This window comes from Sphaeramia orbicularis, chromosome 16, assembly GCF_902148855.1.
Source record: "Sphaeramia orbicularis chromosome 16, fSphaOr1.1, whole genome shotgun sequence".
Lineage (NCBI taxonomy): Eukaryota > Metazoa > Chordata > Actinopteri > Kurtiformes > Apogonidae > Sphaeramia > Sphaeramia orbicularis.
Genome location: NC_043972.1, coordinates 13,261,869 through 13,274,326, shown reverse-complemented (window position 1 = coordinate 13,274,326; position 12,458 = coordinate 13,261,869). Strand labels below are relative to the sequence as shown.

The following is a 12,458-nucleotide window of genomic DNA, read 5'->3' as shown; positions in this document are numbered from 1 at the left end:
CATCCCCTCTCCTCCCTCCCCTTTTGCTATACCTATCTATCTATAGTCCAGCAGATGCTGTCCCATTTGTACTCTCCCCCATGACATTCCTACGGGGGATTGCTTAAGGATTCCGGAGCCTCGGTGCTCATGGATCACACTGACACTTGGTCAGCATCAGCAGATTATGAACTATAGGCTCCTGACACCCCACCATTGTTCCTCCATCTAAATATGAACAATAAGGCCCATCCGACGCCCACGCTGACAGCTTATTCGCTCTTATCACTCCTGTGGAGTCGCCCGGCATGATCTGGGCGCCTCCCCCCTTCCTTCCTCCCCCCTTGTACACGTCCCCCTCCCTCCCTCCCTCCCTTCCACCCCCCACCCCCCACCCCCACCCCCTCACTCTAGCCCCTTCCAGCCGGAGGGCAGGGGTGGAAGGACTGGGGGGTTGGAGGGGCGGCGGGGGGGGGGGGGGGCAGGAGCGCCAGGCCAGAGGGCAGATGGGAAATCTGAGGAAACAGACGACGAAGGTTCACACGATGGAGTTTAAAGTCGACGCTCAGATGAAGACGTTCAAGGACAAACTTTACTGTGATGATAAAAAGGATACGACACAAAACAAGCAGGTCCGTTTAAGTGTAGAAACAGCTGTGGTTCTGGTTCTGGATCAGTGGATCTGGAGCCTCTGTTCTGTTGGTTTGTTTGTTTATTTTATTGTTTACTGGAGGTCCAGTATACTGGTCAGTTCATCTGTCTGTCTGTCCTCTATCGGTCTCATTTCTGTCATTATCAATATCAAACCATGTCCCAATGATTTTCCATATTTTCTAGTCGACCTGATTAGTTTTTGTCAATATTACACCAAAGTTGAGCTCAAATGCCTAATTTGCATATCCACAAAACAGCTTCTATATTGAAAACTATGATGGATATCGACTAACTTTGTATTATCCACTTACAGGAAGTTGGACATGGTCTTTCATTTGGTACCACTTTTGTTGACCTTGAATGACCTACAAAGGTCAAACACAAGGTCAGGATTTTCAAAATACCCCATTTTTGACCCTAACTCCCTCAATTTTTACAGAAAACAACTGGTATCAGGTTATCAAGAGTGAAAAAGGCCTCGGGCAGGTGCACTACCTATGACAGTTATATTTAAATGTTTATTCATTTTATGTTGCCTTCAAGGATGTATGTATATATATGTATTTATTTATGTTTCTGGTATGTCAACATAGGTGTATGTAAAAATGATAAGTGTTATTAAAGGTGCTGGAGACTTTCGTGACCAATTTTTCATCAAATCTGTCAAACCTCAGTCATATCCTCAGTATCATGAATCTATAAGTCTTTCTGTCATTACTCACCTGAATCTCTTGCATTACAGTGAACAATTTCTTAGTGCCATCCACTATAAACAAATCACATGTTTACATTCAGATCCGGGAGGTAACTCGGGCATCTTCGGAATTTTGTCGCAATGCGCATTGTGGGAAACGCTGGTTCGCTCCACTGACTGGTAGCGGTAGCTGCTACAGACATGAGGCGGAAACGGCAGGAGCTCCCTTCAGACTATGCATATTCCTCCAGCCGTTTCCGCGTTTCAGACGTTTCCGCGTCGTGTTTGTTTCATCTATATAATATCATATGGTCGCACTGCCACTGCCACTGTCAGGCAGCGGCGCAAGCCTTCGCTTCCCACAATGCATGTTGTGACAAAATTCCAAAGATGACCGAGTGACCTACAGGCTCTGTTTGTAAACATATGGTTTGTTCATGGTGGATGGAACTAAGAAACTGCTCACCATAATGCAAGAGATTCAGGTGAGTAATGACAGAATGACTTACAGATTCATGACACTGAGGATATGACTGAGGTTTGACAGATTTGATGAAAAATTGGTCACAAAAGTCTTCCGTACCTGTAACTATTTGCAAAAGATCGGAGGGAACCGATTTTTCTGACATTCTGTTGATAAGGGGCTAAAGGTCAGACTGTCATTTAAAGAACAATTCAATAAGTTCTACTTTCACTCCTTTTCCAAAATGCAAATGAAGTCATATTTGGTTTTCATGTATATGTATAAGTTTTCATGTTTTATTGTAATCACTTTTATTTCTAAGGACTAAAGTAGGATTATTTTGTTCTGTTGCATATTTGAAACAAACTTTTCTTTTGTCTAATTACTCATCGTCGTCAACCGTCGAATAAAGCAAAGACACCGATTCTGTTTCCAGACCAAATCAGACACAGATTCTGATCGGAGCACATGAGCAGCTCCAGACTGTGCTCCAAGTCATGTCTTGCATGTATTCCACGTGGTCTATTAAGCGTCCGGATCTCAGCGGGGTTTAGTTACTGGGTTAGAGCGACGCTGCCGCTGATCTGCACGTCTCTGTCACCGTCACAACTTCACAACCTCCACCAGCTTTTAATGAGAGTCGTGTTGACAGCACACCTTCTACATACAGAACAGAGGAGGAGGAGGAGGAGGAGAGTGCTGGAGAGTGGCGAGGCTTTCTGAGCCGAGCAGGAATTAACAGGACCCCAGGGAGCGGCCGGATCAGAGCCAGGGTCCCCAGAGAGCACTTACCACAGGGGCCCCCCACGCTTGTTACAGCCAGGCAGGGGCCACTAGGGGACTCCCAGGGCTACACTTCACAAATGCAGAGCTCAATTTGCCATGCAAGACGGTTAAAAGGCAGGCGGTCGGGGCGGCCGGGAAGGAAGAACGCCGCAATTATGTCCTGCTTTGAAACAGCCGGCGACCAGAGAAGCCCAGAAATGATAACAAGCTCAGATATGTTTAAGATCAATTTGGGAATAAATCCTCTCAGATGACGTATTCCTCCTCGATGAGAACATTATACTTAAAGGCTAACTCCTGTGTAGGGGTTCTTCAAGGGCTGAAATGCCAACAGGATCACTGGGGACGAGCGAATTAGCCAATAATACCAGTCCTGTTGAATGACACACACTAGAACCACACAGAGACAGAGTTACGACACACTTGGATGTGGTCACTACGGTGATCACATGGTTCACGTAAGACTCAATAGTTCCAAACAAACTGTGCATTGGCATGTTCTTCTATGGAACAGACAGCAGTGAGGGGTTAATAACAGAAAATGTTTGCAAAAGAAATTAAAACTTTTCTTGTTTACATAGCAGGCATGAAATGGAAAGAGTATTGATAATATTGAAAGAAGTCTTATGATTTGTATCAGACAGCTATTGGTTGGTGAAGGAGTACAAATGTATAGAACTTGTTTTGTTTGTTTATTTTTATTGCATTGGACTGTTGTATATGTCCCGTTTGTGTGTGTGTGGGTGTGAACGGTGGAAGATTAATGTAAATAATTAAATGGTAATGTAATGTAGAGGAGACCCCCAGGAAGAATAGCAACTGATGATTTGGTTGCTAATGGGGATCTTAATAAATGAAATGAAATGCAGGTAAATATACAAATAAAACATACACAACCGTTGTGTCACTGCTGTATGTCTGTTAGTGTCAGTTGTGCTTTGGAGTCATGGGGTTGAAACCACTGAAAGGACTGACTTTAGTTCTGTCAGCAGGTTTACATTCAGTCGTAGGTTTAACAAACAAGCACAGGACAAATAAAACTACTGACAGGCATCACATGAACCCATTATGAAACCATAATAAATAACAAATAGAATCAAATACGAGTCAAAGTGGACCCATATTTGTTCCACAGTAAATGACACTAATGATCACACGACCTCAGCTGACAAACTGAACCCAACACCACCAGGTTCAACAGAACAACTCCAATCAAACCCACAGAACCACATTTAGACGGTACCTTCCCTTAGAACAGGGGTGTTAAACTCGTTTTAGTTCATGGGGCCACATTCAGCCCAGAATGATTTCAAGTGGGCCGGACCACAAATATAATAACAGTGAAAAAACTAAAATTAAATTATAACAATGTTTACAAATACAAAAATCTGACTAACATGAAGAACTAGAAGCATCTTAAGAAAAACAAGTGCAATTTTAACAATATTATGCCTCAGATTATTAATTTATCCTTTACATATGTGCATTACAACTTACACTACAATTACAAATGCACATAACATTGAATAACAGGCAGAATATTGGTAAAATTGCATTTACTTATCTTAAGACATTTTGAGTTATTCACATTTTTTGTAAAATAACAGTTTGTCATGTAATTTTACTTTTTTACACTAAAACAAAGAAAATTTGCTGTTTTCATTATTTACTGGTTTAATATGATAGTATTTTACCGGTCTGACCCACTTGAGATCTAAGTGGTCTGTATGTGGAATCAGAATTAAAATAATTTTGACATCCTTGATTGTTCATATCTTCAGTGTAATTTTTGCATTTTACAAATTCATCCCACGGGCCGGACTCGACCCTCTGGCGGGCCAGATTTGACCCCCGGGCCGCATGTTTGACACCTGTGGCTTCGAACCTCCATCATTGTAGTTCTAGTGGTTCCATGTGAACAGCTGGACCAGACCAACTATCTAGGCAAGGCAAGGCAAGACAGGTTTATTTCTATAGCACATTTCATGCACAAGACAATTCAAAGTGCTTTACATAAAACATTAAAAGCATTACCACATGGAAGCAATAAAAAGTATAGGCATGAGAAAAAAAATCAGATAAACAGATAAAACAGATAAAAACTTTTAGCTTAAAAGGAACAGTGCAGATCTGAACTGATGAATAAAAACTCTATTCAAATGCAGCTGAGAACAGGTAGGTCTTGAACCTGGATTTAAATAAACTGACTATAGGACTACAGCTGAAAATCCAACAGAACAGTTGGATTAGATAGAAATGGATCCAAACACTAACACAAACCAAAGAAAACAGAATTTACAACAGAAATGTCACTAATACAGGAAATACACTGAACCAGTGGAAAGATGACCATATCTGATCAACTTAGAGCTGGAGTTGGTAGATCAGCACAAATACAAATGAATGTGTTCAGACGATGTTACACTCAGTGTTTGGAACTATTGGCCCCGCCTCCAGAACCTGGATGGAGGTCCATATTTAGTCAGCCATTTTTGACAATGTTAGTCTATGGAAGTGTTGTATGTAGGGCTGTAAGAAAATATCAGTTCTGCAATATATTGTGATATTTCATTTCACGATACTGTATCGATATTAAAAAGTACTGTATTGATATTTTTAGGTATTTATTCAAATGCAGATATTGTGGAGGTTCATTTTTTTTGTTTTTGTTTATATTTTATTTCTTATTACTTCACACTCTTTTATTAAATAATGGTAGTTCCTTTGTTGGGATTGAACTAAAATAATGTTCTGATGTTAGTTCTGAACTAATAGAATATGAACATTTGAACAGGATCTTAAACTGTAATGTCTGTAAAACAGAATTTCAGTTTGAACACAGGAACATTTTGTGATCCAGCATTAGATCCTGTTGTGATCAAATAAAAATGTGTTTAGTATTTGTACATATTTCTAGTGTAATTCAATTCTTCAAGGAAATAATCATTTAAAAAAAGAAACAAACAAACAAAAAAAGCCTTTTTAACAATTTCATGATATATCGTGATATATCGTATTGTGATCCTTGTATTGTGATTTGAATCATATCACCAGATTCTTGCCGATACGCAGCCCTAGTTGTAACTGTGTTTTCTCTACAGCTCTGACTCCCGCAGACATCCGTCCACAGCTGCACTGCTCTGGTGTCCCAGTCAGGATGAGGATCCCATCCAATCCAACATCAGTGACACTAAAACTCAATCCAGTAAATGAGATCACCACCGGAGTCCAAGCCTGACTTTGGCGTTTAGAGGACGGCGAGTACATGATGGAGGGGAAAACCACGGCCAAATGAAACTCTGCAGATATTTGACATTTTGTCTTCAGTCGGTGCATTTTAACGGCTGAAATGCAAACACATATGGGCCCATTTATAAACATTTCACACACTGACAATAATCCAAGTGGACAGGAATGTAATAAATGGAAACAGAGATGTGTCGTAACAGTCGTCTCGGGGGGGGGGGGGGGGGGGGGGGGTCATGTCAAACGGGTCTCATCCGCACAAACGTTCAAAAATTCAAAAGACGTTTCCTGTTTCTCGCTCTGGAAAATCTGTTGCACAAAGTTTGTCGATACACAGCTGAAAACTACAGCGAAAGGCCTCGCTGTGTTCAATTAGTAAAAGACGCCAACAGCTTTGTTTCCGTCAAACTGACAAAGAAATCAGAAAAAAAAAAAAAAAAAAAAATGTTGAAACTAGAGCAAAATAAACAGTGTTGGAAGTGAGTTTTCACTGGTTCAGAGTGACAGAAGACATCCATGAGGCAGAAATAAGACCGAAGAGTTTGAATGAGCAGGTATTAGTGGATTTATAAAATACTATTATCAGTATGTGGTTTTAACCCTTTAAGACCCAAACGTCCACCTTTAACCCTTTAACTTAAACCATCTACTGATCTAAGCTGTTTAATACCTGGTGATCCACTAATCCTATCAATCCATGTCAATAACTGATGTAAAATACTATTCTTCATCTTTTCATGGTCATCAGATATGACCATATTTGGACGTTCAAAGGCTCTGTAGTTACTGTGGAAACACTGTCATCTTCTACAACATTGATTCACCAGTAAAACCCATGGAGTTGGATCAATGACAGTGGATGGAAATGAATAAAAATGAAAAAAAACAAACAAAACAAAACAAACAAACAAAAAAACCCTACAAAATAATAAATAATGTGGAAAATTTAATTTTTATGGAATGTCCTTTGTGGTGGACAGTTTTCTTTTTTTTTTGTATAAAGTTGTGAAACTCTTGTAATGACTGTGAGTGGAGTAAATCTTGGTCCGATGTCAGTCATTAGTGAATCAAGGCCGTTTCCATGTGGGTTTGTGGAGCCGGTGCAGGTGGAGGCTGTGGTTTTCATCCCGCTGCCTCCTCTGTGTTCTATTTACTGTTTCCTGTTGGAATGACCCAATTTTGGAAAAAGTTCCTCCTTATCATGAAATATTTTCTGACTCAACTCAACCTATCACATCATGTTTTCCTCTCTTCATCTGTCACGCTGTTTGTTTTGCTAAAACGAATATACCAACAGAATTAACCCCTATATGGCAGCGCTGACATGAAGCAGATGGCTGCAGCAGCCGCGGAAAAAGGTGTTATCGCAGGCTGACAGTGAAGATCTGCTATTTCTACAGAGCGCTGGGTTGGATGGAGCCGAGAACGAGACGACTCCACACAGTCTGAACACGTGGAATCAGACTCAGACGACCAAGAAACTGATGAAACTGACAGACAGGACGAGTCAAAGCCCCTGAAGTCCAGTGGGTTTAACCCTTAAAGACCCAAATGTCCCCCTTGAACTCATAAAGACCCAAACGTCCCCCTTTAACCCTTAAAGACCCAAACGTCCCCCTTTAACCCTTAAAGACCCAAACGTCCCCCTTTAACCCTTAAAGACCCAAACGTCCGCCTTTAACCCTTAAAGACCCAAACGTCCACCTTTAACCCTTAAAGACCCAAACGTCCCCCTTTAACCCTTAAAGACCCAAACGTCCGCCTTTAACCCATAAAGACCCAAACGTCCCCCTTTAACCCTTAAAGACCCAAACGTCCCCCTTTAACCCTTAAAGACCCAAACGTCCCCCTTTAACCCATAAAGACCCAAACGTCCCCCTTTAACCCTTAAAGACCCAAACGTCCCCCTTTAACCCTTAAAGACCCAAACGTCCGCCTTTAACCCATAAAGACCCAAACGTCCCCCTTTAACCCTTAAAGACCCAAACGTCCACCTTTAACCCTTAAAGACCCAAACGTCCACCTTTAACCCATAAAGACCCAAACGTCCCCCTTTAACCCTTAAAGACCCAAACGTCCACCTTTAACCCATAAAGACCCAAACGTCCCCCTTTAACCCTTAAAGACCCAAACGTCCACCTTTAACCCTTAAAGACCCAAACGTCCCCCTTTAACCCTTAAAGACCCAAATATCCACCTTTAACCCTTAAAGACCCAAACGTCCCCCTTTAACCCTTAAAGACCCAAACGTCTGCCTTTAACCCATAAAGACCCAAACGTCCACCTTTAACCCTTAAAGACCCAAACGTCCACCTTTAACCCTTAAAGACCCAAACGTCCCCCTTTAACCCTTAAAGACCCAAACGTCCACCTTTAACCCTTAAAGACCCAAACGTCCACCTTTAACCCTTAAAGACCCAAACGTCCACCTTTAACCCTTAAAGACCCAAACATGATGTTTGGATGTTTGGTTTGTGTCGACTAATTCAAAACACTTCCAGTTGTTTCTGGTTCTGAGTCGCTGTAAGCAATTCAAATCACTTTAATGAAGCGCCACTTGCCGTCCGTCCACTGCTCTGCTGCCATTTTGGAAGGGGGGGGGGGGGGTAGAGTGGGCTGTCAATTTGTGTCAGGCGTTGAGGTGTGTGTGGCAGTGTGTCTATGGTGGAGGGGGGTGAGGGTGGGGTGGGGTAGGCAGGGATTAACATGATCAAAGACACAAATGCAGCCACGTTGGAAAAGTAAGAGAAAAGGAGCAGAGCCATGCAGGGCTGCCCCCCCCCCCCTTTTCACCATAATAACTCCCGTGGAGCAGATGAACCGTAACTGAACCGTGACTTCCCTGCTCTCCACCTCTGCTTCAAATAACTATCGATTTCCAGCCACAAAAACCACCCAGACAAACAGCGGCTTCTACTGTACACGTTCGAACACGGCGGGCGGCGTCCACGCACGTGTCCACGCCCACACAGACAGGAAATAAACAAACAAACAAACAGGTCCAGTTTAATAGAATCGCACCTGCAGCCCCCAGGACACGCACACACAAGCAGAGCATATCATCCGAGCGGCATGTTAATACGCCGAAGGGAGAACAAACTAATAGAGGAGACATTAAGAAAATGATCCTGGGGCTGATATGTTCCTGCACACGCACACGAGACTCAATTGCCATATTTATCATACTCATGGAAACAGAAAGAGCCGTCCAAAGGCCCGTCCCTCTTAGATGTCCCCAGGAGAGTGATGAGAGGAGCCCCCGGGAGAGGCTGCAGCCCCCGCCCCCCTTGGAGGGAGGGGTAGTGTGACCCCACACACCACCTACATACAAACAGGAGCAAGGACTGCATGGAAAACATCGAAACACAGACTGAAACAACTGAAGAAAAGAACCTTTATACTGTTCAAACACTGCACAGCTACTACATCTGAACTCCAGTTTGACGACATTACGCTTGTAACGGAGTTCATGTATGTAGTGTGTGATTCCACTCGCCATCTCACACTGTTTTATGGCATTAATTACAATTTTATTTTATCGCCATTGAACGTAACACCCCTGCAGACTAGGGTGGTGCACCCCAGGGAGATAGCACCAGTTTAACTGTGCTGTCTACCTGGTAAGTACACACATTGTCAGTCCTGTCATTATTTTACGTTTTCTACTTTAATTTCATATCTAAGTGATTGTATCACACCATTATATTTATGTAATGCTTAGCTCCCTGTCGGTCGAGCATATTCTTGAATGAAAATGACAATATTCTTCATTATATGTTCATAGCATGATAAACATGTGGTGTGTTAGCTAACTTTGATTTTTTTAGTTTAGCTTAGCAGTGTGAGAACAAGGTTCGGGTGTTACTAATGAGACTGCCCTTATACTTTTCTGCCAGGAATAACGACAAGTGTCCAAAGAAAGATTATAATAGTTTTGGATTTTTCATTATAGTTTAGTTTTATTTAGTTTTGACTTTTTCTTTCTCTAATTCAGTTAGTTTTAATTTGTTTTTAGAGCAGGTTTGTGAGTTTTTATTAGTTCTTTTTTTTTTCCTAAATGCTTAGTTTTAGTTTTGTTGTATCTTTTCTCTTCTTTTCCGTCGTATTCAAATAAATCCCAAACAGGACTCTGCTGCTTTCTCCCAACTTTAGTCTCCATGTTCCCAGGTAGAGTGGAGACCAGAAGACAACTGGAAACCACAAGTGACGGACCATGAAGTACCGCTAGCTAAAATTGCTTGAGCGAAATTAATCGACTTTGTATCAATCCGACATTGACAAAGACGAAAACTAAGGGAATTTTATCCATAATTTTTTATACGTTTTAGTTTTGTGAACACACAATACAGTTTCAGTTAGTTATGTTTTTTTTCTTTTACTTATAGTTTTTATTTATTTCAGTTAACAAAAATGTTTTTACAATTCTAGTTTTTATCATTTCGTTAGTTTTCGTTAACGATAATAACCTTGGTCCAAAGAAGTTCGATTTTGTCATATTTTACATGATGCACGAATACAGCCGCTACAAGCCGCTGTAAAATGCACAGTCTATCCTTGATATTCAACAGCAATTTTGTCTTTTGTGCTCAGTCAGAATTCATGCTGCGTTCCAGTCCACCTTTAACTCCTGTTTTTCCAACCTTCTACCAGTGAAAATGCATTGGAATGTTCAGTCAAACCCGTGAACTCGTACTAGATCCATGTTCTCCCAGTTTCAAGCTCTGACGTCACGTAGCCCGTGAAACAACAATGGCCGTCCCCCATGGATGTGGCAGATTGTTTATTAAAACAAGGTATTGCTCCAACATTATTTATCTGTAAATGTTCTGCATAATCAGCAGCTGCTCTAGCGTTAGGACAAGAATAAATTAATGCCAAATATGTATCCAAATATACAAATAATATAACGTAGAAGGTTGAACAGCTTCTCTTGCCTTTTGCACCATTGTTACTCCTCTGTTTCCTTCAAAAAAGCAAAGAACAAACACCTTTGGCGATAAAAATGATTGTAAATTAGCTCTGTTCAGATGCAGGTAAATGTGTCCATATGTGACCTGGATCTGATCTGTTACAGTCTGAACAGCACTAATCTGACCCAGACCACTTTCATATGTGGTCCTAAATATGACCCAGACCAATTTCATATGTAGTCCTAAATCTGACCCGGACCACTTTCATATGTGGTCCTAAATCTGAAACAGATCTGATATTTTCCAATGTGACTTCAGTCTGAACATCCAGGTCGCATTTATCCGACCTTTACGACATTGAAATGCGACAAACGTCCCAGTTGTTGGTCGCAGCGGAGGAAAACCATATTTCCTTCTGTAAACACAGTGTGTGTCTGCGTGGTCACGTATTCCATCAAGACCTTTTTAGTGCATGTGGGTCACTTCAGGGTCACATTCAGTTCAGACTCAAAACTGATAGAAGTCGCATTTAATGTGGAATATGGAATCTGATTTGTGTGTTACAAATCAGATTTCACCCAAAAATCCAAACTGTCCATTAGACCTGCTGTGAACGGAGCCTTTAAACACAACTGTTGTTTTTTTTTTTTGGTTTTCTTTTGTTTGTTTTATTTTAACTACTTTTTTTTCATTTTGTTAATTAGGCAGTTGTTGTATCTATTCTGTACTGATTACTTGTCAATATTGGATTTACATTAAGGATTGTCTTCTTTTGGGTAGGGTGGGATTGCGGGAGGGAGAAAAAGAAAAGTCTTTTTTTATCACATAGCACCGTCATGCCTGTGAAATTACTTCCAATAAAGAAAGTTAAGAAACTCAACTGTGGAGAAACTAAACTTTTCAACAAGGTGTAACATGAATATAAATATAATTAAGAATATTTTATGGAGAGGGGGTGGGGTTAAATGAGTTGCACTTCTTCCCACCCCCTTTTCAGGCATGTAGATGAAACCATTGTGCTGTTCTTCGGTCTAAGATCAACTTGATTGCTGATTTTTGTTATTATTTATGTTTAGTTTGTTCACATATATGTCTTATGTCTTATATGACTTAGTCATTGGTGTATTTCAATTTCTAAGGCTATTCTAGGTCTGCTCCCATCCTACCCTCTGACCTACATCAGTCAAAGAACCACAGACACTTATAATCTTCGTTCTCAGGATCTTTTCCTTTTGTCTGTTCCTAAAGTTAGAACTGAATAGGGGAAAAAGGCCTTCAGATTCACCTGGAACAATGACAAAAAGACCTGAAACTTACAGATCTGGTTTCGTTGGACACTTTTAAGAGGATGTTGTATGACTTAGAAAGACATCTGGCTGCAGATGTTTTGTCTGACGCACTTTGTCTTCATCTCATGGGCACTTTTTGCAAAGTTGACTTTGGAAGGTTTGACTTAACTATGTGTTTTTGTGTATTGAAAACTTGTTTTTGTTTTATGTACGAAAGTTTGTGTCTGTAACTATTTAATATACTGCTGCCCGTCTTGGCCAGGACACTCTTGGGAAAGAGATTTTTTAATCTCAGTGAGGTTTTCCTGGTTCAATAAAGGTAAAATAAAAATAAATAAAAATAAAAATATGTAAAATTTTATTGCATGTTCAGAATAAATCACTAAAATCAAATATATTGACAGAGGTTTAACTGTAAAAATTTTTAATGTATTTAA

At 40.7% G+C, this 12,458-nt stretch overlaps 1 long non-coding RNA gene across 1 annotated transcript in view; it reads left to right on the top strand.

Annotated features, from left to right (window-relative positions):
• LOC115435183 (uncharacterized) overlaps positions 1-11,169 on the top strand; it is a 41,588-nt gene extending 30,419 nt beyond the window's left edge. Inside the window, exon 4 of the long non-coding RNA XR_003937665.1 lies at positions 11,064-11,169. This is a non-coding gene — a long non-coding RNA (uncharacterized LOC115435183). The remainder of the gene's footprint in view (positions 1-11,063) is intronic.
• The last annotated feature ends 1,289 nt before the right edge of the window (positions 11,170-12,458 follow it).